The 12,057-nt window shown below is 43.0% G+C and overlaps 1 pseudogene across 1 annotated transcript; it reads right to left on the bottom strand.

Moving 5' to 3' along the window:
• Positions 1-1,293: 1,293 nt before the first annotated feature.
• Positions 1,294-10,294, bottom strand: LOC147889476 (uncharacterized; annotated as a pseudogene). Its single transcript, XR_015542860.1, has 6 exons — positions 10,030-10,294; positions 9,810-9,923; positions 9,422-9,661; positions 8,760-9,308; positions 7,237-7,318; positions 1,294-3,845 (listed from the first exon to the last, which is right to left on the bottom strand). The product of XR_015542860.1 is annotated as an uncharacterized LOC147889476 (transcript).
• Positions 10,295-12,057: the final 1,763 nt, after the last annotated feature.

Raw genomic sequence — 12,057 nt, 5'->3', positions numbered from 1 at the left:
TAATACGACAATTAGCACTTGAAAGGCTTGAAGGAGAGGATTTCAGATAAAAGTATGTGGTGTTACCATGTGGAGCTCTGCTACACACATCAACCATCTTTTGGGAAGTGTTTTCAGTCCTCTTTCAGTCAAAGGTTGCTCTGATGGTCTCTCTCTCTAGTCCCCCAACTGGGTAGAGCCATTGCCCCTCTTTGGTTGTCCTTTTTTTGTTGTGGGTAGCTTTGTTTTTTGTCCACCCTTTCCTCATGGCCCAATCCAAAGGAAGCTCCTTTCATCCAAATGACCTATTTGGTTTTGGTTCTGATCTACTTTTTGCTGTCTTGGTAGGATTTCATGCTATTTTATAGAAAACGACTGAAATAATCGATTTGCCCAAATGTGAAAATTTTACCACCACAATTTTCCTTATTCTTTTGATAATTTCAACCTTGATTTGCTTATACTTTCATCTAGTGCTACTTGATTCAATGATTGAGCCAACAAATTGGGAGATTGTTACGAGGATTGGGATTATCCTATTATTTTAAATTTCCAGTATTTAGTTGTGAGATCTAGCATTTTGTCATGCAATTGATGCAATGTGTGATCGTTATTCATATGAGCATGTAGTAGTGTGTGCGCCACTTATGCGATAAGCGTGTAGCAATGTATGCACCAATTACTCGATGAACGATGATATGTGTTGCAATGTGTGCACCATTCGTACGCATGGTTGGATATACGATTGCCCCACTGTATGAGTGTATAATAGCAGTGTGTCCACCACTTATGTGATGACGGTATGTGTAGCAGTGTGTGTACCATTTGTATGATTTTATGCATGTGTAGCATGAGGTGCATCATGCAATGGTATGTGTCACATGTGTGCACCATCCATATGTGATTTATTGATTTTGATCACTTACATGCTGAAAGATTGAATAATATTGGTGATTAAGTCAAGTTTACTTATGCTAGAAATACTTCATTATTTAATGCTAATTGAATTCAGTTGTTGAGAGTTAGTCCCGTGTGGCTTGTTCTTCCTCTAGGAGATCAAGGTACCATTCGAAGGCTTCATCCACCAAGGCCATACTGAACCGTACTACCTTAGTTTCATTTGATTGATCCCCTTTAGCTCTACATGCAGCATCAAAAAGTTAGAGAAATCTTGCTGGATTGCCTCGGCCATTGTATTTTGGAAGTTTGAGTTTGCCTAGGGGTTGGCTGCCTTGATTGTTGTTCTGTTGGTCATAATTGTTGTGGCAGAGAAAATATTGGTTTCCATCTACTTCTAGGTCCAGGTCTCCATCATCACGACGACGATCTGCCATGTTGTGAATTGGAGGAGTCAAATGGATTGGAAAAATTGCAAGTGGTAATTCTCAGTATCTCTAAGAACATATCAAGGTGCGTCTTGGACTTATAATACTTCAGCGCTTTCAACCAGTAGTGTTCTGCAAGAGATAGATATCGTTTTGGCTGCTGAATGAAGCTAGTTTCAGAGTGTTCTTTCCCTTGTACCTGGATAGCAGTTAAGCAACAATCCCTGTGATGGCAGGCGAGCTGGAACTGTGCAAATGCTGCCTCTTGAGCTCGAAGGCTGCCCAAAGATTCATATAATGTGATAGCTTCTCTTATGGCATCATTAGCAGTCATGCCAATCTTCTTGGAGTGTAACTTTTGACCTCTTAGCGAGTCTGATGCTTTACCATCAGCTGAAGCTAGATGTTGGGAATGCCCATTCTTTTCTTCCCTGGCAAGAAGCATGCCAAGTGGTAAGTATGTATGGGGTCTGCACTTCATTATGCAAATCCGTCTTTGCACTGTCAAGGTCTTCAGACAAAAGCTTCATTTCATCCCTAGCTACACCATAAAATCTTAATGCTTCCGCATATTGAAGTTTTGCATCTTCAGAAATTTTCTTGGAAACATGCTCAGGCAATCCAGCACTCTTCCAAGTATCTATCTCTGACACAAGAGCCTCTGCTGATGCTCTTTTACCATGCCCCAGATTACAATAGATCAAAACAACATTAGTATGGTCCTTGACATCCTTGAATGCATCAGTTGCATCATTAAATGCAGCCTCAGCACCCTTGATGTCTCCTTAGCAACTCTCAAACGTCCTAATTCATTACATGCCCAGCCTTTGTTCCTAAAAACTGACTGAAGTTCTTCCGGACCTTGCCCTGGCCCTGTAGGAAGGAGAAGATATCCCCTTGGTCCTCTGCTTAAGAATACTATCCTTGTCTTTCAGTGTATCCATAGACAGATACCAAGTTTGGAGTTTAGGTTTCCAGTATCTTCGTTATCAACAAGAAGATCTTCACTTTTCTCTTGTAAAGAAGAGGTTGCCTCATTAAAACAATGCCCTAATGCATTGCCTTTAAGGGTGTTAAGGACACTACTGCTTCCATGAGTTGTACCTGATATTCGGTCTCTCTCTGGAAAATCTGCAGGAGCCACAACAGCAACATTGGTATTTGTTTTCTTGCAATGCTTGCGTGGATGCCTCACCGTTGTTCCAAAGCCGCTGCCACCTCTGCTGCTGCTGCTGCTAGCACTGTTTCCACTGCTGGCTCTGTCACTCTGACAACTGCAATCGACCAAACTACAAAAGCTACAACTTTTTTTACTTTGGCCAAGCTTTTTCCGAAGATGCTTGACTTTTTTGATTACTTCGTGTGCCATTGTCAGCCCATCATACTTTGAATTTCTGCTGGCACTTTATTTTCATTTGTGACCCTCTGGTACTCTATGTAAATGTCACCAAGCAACATCCAAGCCTGACCCCAGAACAAACCCTTGTCTCTGGATTTTCCGGCATCAGAATCATGAAAAATGGGCTGACAGAAGGTGTCCAAAGTACTTTTAGTTCTACAAGTGACTGGTACAGGCTCGTCTGAGTTTGAAAGATGTGGAGTTGATGTCTGTATCGACTCTATCCCTTGCTCAAAACGGATATTTTGCCCCTTGTTTCTCCAATGTTGAGGCATGGAACCATAAACTGAGCATGCAAGTTCAGCAGCTTTCAAGGCCCGCTTCAGCTGTGCATCATCTTTATATGCTTGGCCCAGAGCAAGGTATGATTCACCAAGGAGCAAGACAAGCTGCCAAAGTTTCTGATCCATAAGGGGGCCTATCTCACACTCTCTGATGTCACATAATTCAACACAGTCTATCTCGCCATATACACACACAGGAACCAGTTGGATGTACCTGTTTGTACCTAACAATGTACTCTCTGCTGAGGAGATTTTACCTTCCACGTCTTGGAGCTGTCGCTGCCATCTGAGCGCCTTAATAGCTTGGGATACATGATGGACTGCTGCTAATCTTGCAGATACTGGATCAATAATATTCTTTTGAAGCTCAGGAGAAGAGGCTGTAAATTTGCTCTCTATATCCACATCAGGTGACTTCGGAAATGTTGAAGGTGATTCACCATCCACAGACTCCAGTGATTCTTCTGCACTTGCAATAATGCAGTCTGAGATTGCAAAGGCGGATCCATCGTCAGTGTCAGCACCCCTGTCTGTTACCATTGTCTCCCCTGCTTGCACAGCAGCTTGGCTCTCAGAATAATTACCATCCTCAAAGATCGCGGATGGCTGTGAGTTTGAGCTTGAACTAGTACTTTCTGTGATTGATGTTGATTTCAACAACATGTTTACATCTGCGTCTTCACCCAAGGACTCAGATGAGCTAGCTGTTTGATCTAGAACTGACAGACTGGGTGATTCTGTTCCAATCTCATTAAGTTCATTAGACTCTAAAAAGAAGGGTGTCAATGTTGAGCCTAACTCTTTGTGACATCTCAAAATCAACCTTGCAACATGCTCATGTGCAAATGCCTGCACAAACTGCAGTTCAAGTTCAACAATAAGTCCACAATTGCACACAATCGTAAAAATATACTAAGAAAAACCTAAATCAAACAATTTTTGCAATAAAAAGAAAAACTTCAACACTAGAAATGCATATAGTGCATGGGTGTGGCACATAGAGTATTAGATGCATGCATAGTATGGAGGCCATCAGTTGATTAAAAAGTGTCTCACAGATTTGCCTGCTTGTTCTACTCCTCACTTCATGCAAATAGTGTTTCTCACTCCGAACAACTTCATTGCATGTTCTCACATTCCTCTTCTTTGTGCTAATTCAAATCCATTTTGGGCCGAAGCTTGTTCAGAAAAAAAAGAGAGGAAGAATCTCAAGGGAGCTTAACCTTGTATAAAGCTTGCTTCTAATATAATGAGAGGGTCACAAAAAAAAGCAAGGCAAACAGAACGTGCAAGGTAGAAGTTCTTCAACTCAACACATGACAATTGCGCAGGGTACAGCCACACAGGCAAACAGGGGCCCACAAAGCAGGACAGCAGACCATGATGCCATGTAGGCAGCCGAATGACATCAGCAAGCAGGATGTGCCTTGGACAGGTCAGGCTGCAAATAGGTTAGCCTGGCAGCCTTAATGGTCAGGAGATGAACCTCCCCCTACTGTAAGTCAGCAAGAAGATGAAGTTCAGCAAATAGAAGGAAGCCCTGACTCCCCCATTCCATCATTTCACTGCTTCCAGCCTTCAGCCTTGGGAAGTTAAGCACGAACCGTGTAACACAGCCAGCTCTTGCAGATGATTTTGTCAGGCTTGGAAAATGGAGATTGAGACTTGTGAGTAAGATGTAGCAGCCATGAGCAATCCTATGGGGGCATTGGCATACTTTTTTTTTCCCCCCCCTCATAAAAGGCATTGGCATACTTATTCAGCAAGGCACTCCTTTATCCAGGGTTTTTTGGGAGGGTATACCTCAGCTTATACTTTACACATTGTAAAATTGAAGGCATTTTATTTAAAAAAATAATAGTAGGAAACGTCAAGTGTTTGGCCCTATAACAGATGCTCTGTTTCACATCCAAATTCAACTTATGCATTAGTTAGTGAACACACGAGAATCCTAGTCTGCAGGTGGTATCAAAGCTGAGACAGAGGAGAAGCTCCACACAAAAGGGCCTTTAATAGGAGCAAACAAGACAGGGCACTTCCAACAACAAGCAGCCCCATCACCCAATTCCCCATCCCAGTTGTTCTCATACATCTGGGTCAAGATCAAGGACAGCATCTTAGTACAAGGCATTCTCGTTAGCCCCTCAAAATAAGGTCATATTCATACCAAATGATGCAAGATGCACACTAAGCAAGCCTGCTGAGTGGCCTGGGGCAAATGGGCAATTTGGTTGCAACTAACTCAAAACCCCTGGAGGAATAGAATGGATTGGCTCATGTTGAACAGGCTTTTGAGAAGAAATGCAAGAAGCCCAAGAAGCTTGAGAAGAAGGGAACCCCTTAGCCCATGAAGAGAACATGGAACATTAGCCCATCAGGAATAGAATAACTGGACGGATTGGCCTGTGCAACAAAGGAGAAAACAGATAGAGAGATCATGTTGGCACTAATACATAGTAGGAATTTGGAGGTAGTCCCAGCAATCCCGTGCAACCTCAACCATTCCCATATTTGAATCACCTTTCAACGCTATGAAGGTATCCTAATATTAATTTCTTGGTTCAACGAGTTTGACAATCATTTCACGATTGTCAGAAAAAATGATAATGAGAAGGGCATTATGGCAACCATGCGCCTATTTGGTAAGACCATTATGTGGTGGCATACGTGGTTCAAAGAGCATGTGGATGCTTTGCTCGAGCATATATCTAGGGAATCGAAGAGCATGCCCATACTCATCCTCTAAAAAACACAACACATATAGCAGTTTCAATCTCATGAACGTCACTCACAAGGTTGAAAATCATAATCTCCATCATGTATTGCAGGGACTAGCTCCTATGACATCCCCACCAACGTCATTAGTTCCCAACAGTGGGTGTAGACCACGGTATAAACATATGCTCATACCTATAGACACACGCACAGAGAAGTTGCATAGGTAAGGGAGAGTCATTAGCCCTTAGGCCATTCTTTTGCTTGACTTTGAGAAGGCATATGAAAGGGTGGATTGGAGTTTCTTGGAGTCTTCACAAGTAGTTGTAGCTTGAATGAAGAGGATGTGGCCTACCTTTTGATTAGCCTTCTCCTTTAGTCTATCCTTTGTCACAGCTGAGTTTTCCCTTCACTTGACAGAAACTCAGGACAAAGACCTTTGTATAAATGGATGCTCAAGTATTGCCAAAATGAGAAAACATTATCAAACATGCTCTTTCCCAGTACAAGGCTAGGGGTGACTGAAGTATAAGGCTTACTATCTTTGCCAAGACTTTGTAGGAAGTGCCAAGGAGTGTGACATTGTTAGAAATGACCCAACAGAGGGTACGCACGGCGGAAAACTGATAGTAATGCCCAAGAGCTCACACAGTGTGGTGTAGGTGTGGAATCACAAACTTCTTTACTTAATGTGCATACAATAGATGTGCAGACTCATCAATAGACAATGAACCAGCCAGATAGAGAAACCACCAAAATATATATTTCCGTCCAAAACTATGGACACAATACAAAAGATATAGATCCAGAGTCCCACCAATGGTGTGGTCCTCTGATCTTACCACAAGGTCCTTCTCCTATCTGCCAGTTATCTCTAGACTCGAGCCCGCGTGCTCCACCTTGAGCGTCAGTAGACTTTCCGTCCAGTGTGTTCTTGTCCACCTTACTGCCTGTGAATCAGCCTAGGTGGACAGCCCCTGCCAAGCTTTGTCTGCAGCACACAGGTCCCTGTTCCACTGCTCTAACCTGCTTGTGAATGGCTGCTCCATAAGGTATGATGATCTCAGCACCTTGCTGCCCTAGAAGACAGCCAAGGTCCAGCCTCTCCCTAGAGCTAAGTCTGCAGCACCTGTTGCACTCTCTCACCTCCTGTAGATAGGCCCAGAGAGCAGGCTTCCTGCTGCTCCTTTCTGCCCTGGAACTGCTGGCTGCTGGATAATGAAATGAGGCAAGTGCCTCTCCTTTTATAGGCCTCAAGGCCCTTTCAAATGGACAGACCAGCCAGCCCTAAATGGGCCGACTGGACAGACCTGGTTGGCTCAGCCACCATCAAATAGGCCGTACAACCCGTTGTAAGCAGGCCGTACGGACTGTTTTCGTGCAGCCTGCCCGTACAGTCTGTACGTACCGCCTGCCCGTACAGCCTGCTCACTAGACCTGTACACCTGCAATCAGCTCTAGCTCCACGCTCCAGGCTGCCCACGCAGCTCTAGCTCCTGCTGCCCACGTAGCTCTGCTCCAAACTTCCACTCACTTCAACAGCCCACGCAGCACTTGCTGTCCACGTCATCTCCAGCTCTTCTCTGTCCTGCAACAGACCCTCTTCTCTGCCCGTCCTGTCAACAACAAGTGAAGCTGCTCCAAGCTTGATGTGAGCTCCAAACACCTCCCAATCTCTCCGATTACCGCCTCGATTGTCCTTGGTGCCCGAGCTCCACTTTTGACACTCTCCGAATGCTCGTGACACCTCCGGCCTCTACTTCGACATTGCTGACTCTCCCTTAGCCATTTTGAGAGTCACTATGTGACCGCTCCATGTAGCTACCCCATGGACTTCACCGACACATATTTTGGGACATCCATGCCTAGTGCTTCATTAACATCATCATCGACTCGCTGTACACATGTGCATTAGCTACTTGGAGGACATCTCTTACTTCTAAGAGATCTATTTTTATTATTCCTACAGCTTAATGTATTTTGGGGTCCTCTGCCCTGGGTAGTCCCCCTAAAATGATATGTATTGAGTGTTTGGTTTTCATTGAGTCTAAAGGTCCTCTGCCTTGGATAGTCCTCCTAAAAAGATGTATTGGTTTTCCTCTTCTTCTTTTTTTGTGGCTTCCTAACATGTCCTGTTATGAAGCCAAGGTAGGATGTACTGTGGGAGCCATATGTATTGGCTTTGATAGGTCTATTTGTTTATCAGGCCTGGCCGAGTTCCAGGATGTTGGTGTATTCCTAGACCTATGAGCTGGTCATGTAGCCATGCTATAACGTGAGCCTCTGAGCATGTTGAGTCTCAAGCCATGAGAGTGCTTGGATCAACCTCTGAACACGCTCAAAATTTAGCCTCTGAGTTACATAGGGTGCACAGTTTGATGACCGTCATTGTCATATTTTGTTCTTGGTTCCATTCCAGTAGTCTCTCACATTGCCTTCATGGGGGGGTGTTGGAATATGAAGCCAAAGTGAGTCAAAATTGAGTGTTCTAGGTGTCTAGGGGGTGTTTTATAGTCTAGTGAGTCATAGACATGCCACGTGTCATATTGGGAGATATCCCATAGACATTGTGACTTTCTAGAGTCTAGTGTCACACACTATAGTGTTGTACTTATCTTGAGTCTAATACATCAGTCAACATCAAGCTTGATATCATGTGAGTATTTTAGTTATCTAGCACTTGTTCTTTCATTTGATTTCCATTTTGCCTTTCCATTATGCTTTCCATATCTCCATTCCGTTCCTAGTTAGCTTGGCATTCTCCTATTGCCATGTCTCTTCAAAGAGAGCTTTTAACTTTTATTACCTTTACTTTTCTACATATTTGAGTGTCAATCACCTCAAGGGCCCACAAAAAGATTATGAGAACTACTAAAATGTATGGATAGCCAAACATTAACCAAAGACTAGGAAAAATCTTACAAGGTCAGGCTAGCACTCCTAAGAGATAGGGGTTTAAAAATGCCAGATAAAGTCCATTGATCTAGGACCTCATGAATTCAGACCTAGGGACATTGATTATTGCATTGACAACAATACTCTTAGCAACATGCGAACCGCTTCCTTCTTACAGCAACATGCTTCTCATTGCTAGATAGTAATAAATCACTGCCTAGAAGCATCCTCATCTCCCGTAATTGCCAAAAAAGCACCCTCAGAAAACCCTCACTGGTTTGCCTCTTGTGGTTTCCTGCATCATTCTGGATATAATCAGGATGTCTCTGCTATTCCCCTACAAGGCTGGATTTCTTAAGAGACTCAATTCCAGTGCTGAAACTGCTCCCATTCGAGGGACTCCAGGCGACCCTTTGTTTATGATCCTTTGAAGATCCTCCCATGCCTGTATTTAGACTTTTAGAATCGTGATCTACCATAAATTGCCATCCAACATATGTATGTTGATCCAATGAAGTATCCACATAGTCATCACTATCATCTGAACAAGAGCACTTTGAAGTCATGTTATCGGAAGCAGGCTGCTCAGATGTTGGACAATCACAAGCCTCTGCTCGAACAGACTGCATTGCAAACTTCCAGAAGAGAGATCTTTCCTTTGCTTGATTTTTTTTGGGTCTAACCAATTTTTCGCCTTCCTCCACATCTGCCCTGATTTAACAAAATCAACAGTTAAATAGATAAAGTCCCAAGTCACACCAGGTGTGCAATGGGTTGCATATATTACAAACACTTGCACTTGAATAGAAGGAGAATGGAAGCACGATAGTGCTCAGAAAGCTCCCATGTTCAAGATGAGAGTTTGACCAACTCTATGGACTGCTACAGATAATCTACCCTTGGAGTATGGTATCTTAAATATTTTATTCAGAATGTCTGCTGGAGCGATCACATCTATCTCATCTCCGTAGCCAACAAGAGCACTCAGTGTAGAGCCTCACTTTCTTGCTAACCGTTGGGTGTGATATCCATTGCCCCATGCCGTGCATAATTCATGCACTCCTGACACAGCATACAAAGTGTTCACATAAAAAACTCACTACTAGGAACTGCAGGATGTTACTGAAAACACTAATACTGTTGTAACCTCTGGGAAACAAAAAAGCAGGTCTTAAAATCATGCATAGTTGCAGAAATGCATTAGGCATTACCTCCTGGGGCCTTTGCTGAGTTATTGGTAAGATTTGTTCTGGTTCTCTCTCAGATAAAAAGAAAGTGTTCAAGTCAGTTTGAGTAGGCAGCATTCTGTACTGGGGTGCCATGGCCCTGTAAGCATCAAACAAGCCCAATCTATAATACAACATGTTCAACTCCACTATATTTCAAAGCTTCAAATATGTTTATAGCAATGACAATCACAACAATAGCCTACCTCTCACTCTGAAGGCCGATGGCAGGAACAATTGCTGCTGCTGATACAGAAGCTGTTTTGGATGTCATAGCATCATGTCTGTGGGAACAGGAAGACTACCACAAAGGAATCCAAGCTGCATTTGACGCTGAACTTGGAGGCTACCCACACAATGCAGCGGTTCCTCACCAGCCTTACTTGACAGGTGCAGCTGCAACTGTGCAGGCCCAGAAGAGACTGCCCATTCGAGACATTGCTCTTCAGCAGGGAGCGGTAATATATCCATGACCTCAAAATCAAATTTTGTATTAATTTGTACTATGTTGGTGCTAACATAGCAATGTCATCCATCCAGCTGCAAACCAGAAATTGTATTTAACTCTCTCTCTCTCTCTCACACACACACACATCAGAGAGCCACTATCTGAAAAAATCATCGGCAAACTATGGCAGGACCCAAAAGAGAAGATGGCCTTCTACAAAAGCAAAATCAATCCAATGCTGTCATATGCGGGACAAGACTATCTCAATGAGAACAACTCTCGCTATAAAAGGAAACTAACATGCCAGCTAGCTCCCACGAACTCCAAGCAAAGACCGGTAAGGAGTTCAAAAGAGACATGACGGTGCAATGGGATATCCTTCAACAACGGCCTGGAGTATGTTACTCGTTTTTGGGATACTTTACTCAAATTTCAAGCTTTCAGCCTAAAAGATTTTAGGGAGCAAGCCAAGTCTCCTTGTTGCTGTTTGCTTTGGCAGCCTACTTGTGAGGACACTCATAGAAGTTGTTCCCACGTTCTTCACATTTGAAGCATCATCCTTAGGAATAATTCCTTTGCTTTTGTTGATGACATAGGTATATGAGGACTTCTCTTGATGGGCATACTTTTGAGTTGGTCCATTGGATGCTCCTTGATTCTTCTCGGGTTGCGCTTGCCAGAGATGAGTAGCTTTTTCTCAATCGTTAGTGCCACATTGATAGTGTGCTCCAAAGCCACGGGGAAGATGACGTCGACTTCGTTTTGGATAGTACCCCACATAGAACTAGAAGACACAAGCAACCCACAACATGGAGACTCTCCCACGATCATACCATACGCTCTTCTATGAGAAAGACTACTTTTCAAATCATCTATGGTAGATCACTACCAACTCCCGTAATGCAAATCAAGGATAAGATCTTTGCAGCTCAGCAATTTGTAAAGGATTATATCTCCGTGTTCGCACAGCCATCCAAAAGCTCAAGAAAAGCAAAGGGCACCTGCAAATAAAAGATGGAAGGACAATGGGTTTTGCTAAAGTTTACTACTGGTGGATCATGATAGATCGGATCATGAGGAATATCCCGACGTAAGGTTTTATCAAACTGACATGGAAGACGTTGTGTATCTTCCAATGTGATGGAAGATCCAGCCATACTGAAACCTGATTAATAACCTCCAATACTCTGAACCATAATACCTGAAAAAGAGTTTTAAATAGATCTACTTTTGTCCCACCTTGGTTTTCAGTCTGGCTTTTCAGGAGGATAACGATATACTTTTGGTTCCAAAACAGAGAGCCTTCCACGACTTCATCACAAGAAGATGAGGAAAAGTTACAAAGATGTACCTCTTGTGTCTGTTGAAACATTCTTTTTGCATTCTATGCATTTGATTGGTCCCATGTTTGGGTCCTGAGGTGGTGTGTGGCCTTTATGTTTCTTATAAAGAGATACATCTCAACTTGTGGGATACTAATGCCTGTAACCCCTTCAATGGAGGTACCCTCAAACCCTCAAATGCTAGACCTTGTCCAACTAGTACCTAACTGAGTAGTAGGAAAGCATATGCATTCTTTGTCAAATATCATAATTTAAAGAACTGAAATTTTGAAAAATAAAGACATGCAATAAATGAATTTACCAAGCATGTGGATATATGTTTTGTAAAGAGAAGTGGCATTCCCTCTGTCTTTCATTCACTTGACCTCAACTGAAGTGCTTCTTCATAAGCATTAAGAATGTGAGGAAACTCTTGAAACATTTACCTTTCCATCCATGTAGCA

The sequence above is a fragment of the Dipteris shenzhenensis genome, chromosome 20, assembly GCF_047967505.1.
Source record: "Dipteris shenzhenensis isolate YYH24624 ecotype China chromosome 20, Dip_SZ_1.0, whole genome shotgun sequence".
Classification (NCBI taxonomy): Eukaryota; Viridiplantae; Streptophyta; class Polypodiopsida; order Gleicheniales; family Dipteridaceae; genus Dipteris; species Dipteris shenzhenensis.
This window is presented reverse-complemented; position numbering and strand designations above follow the sequence as displayed.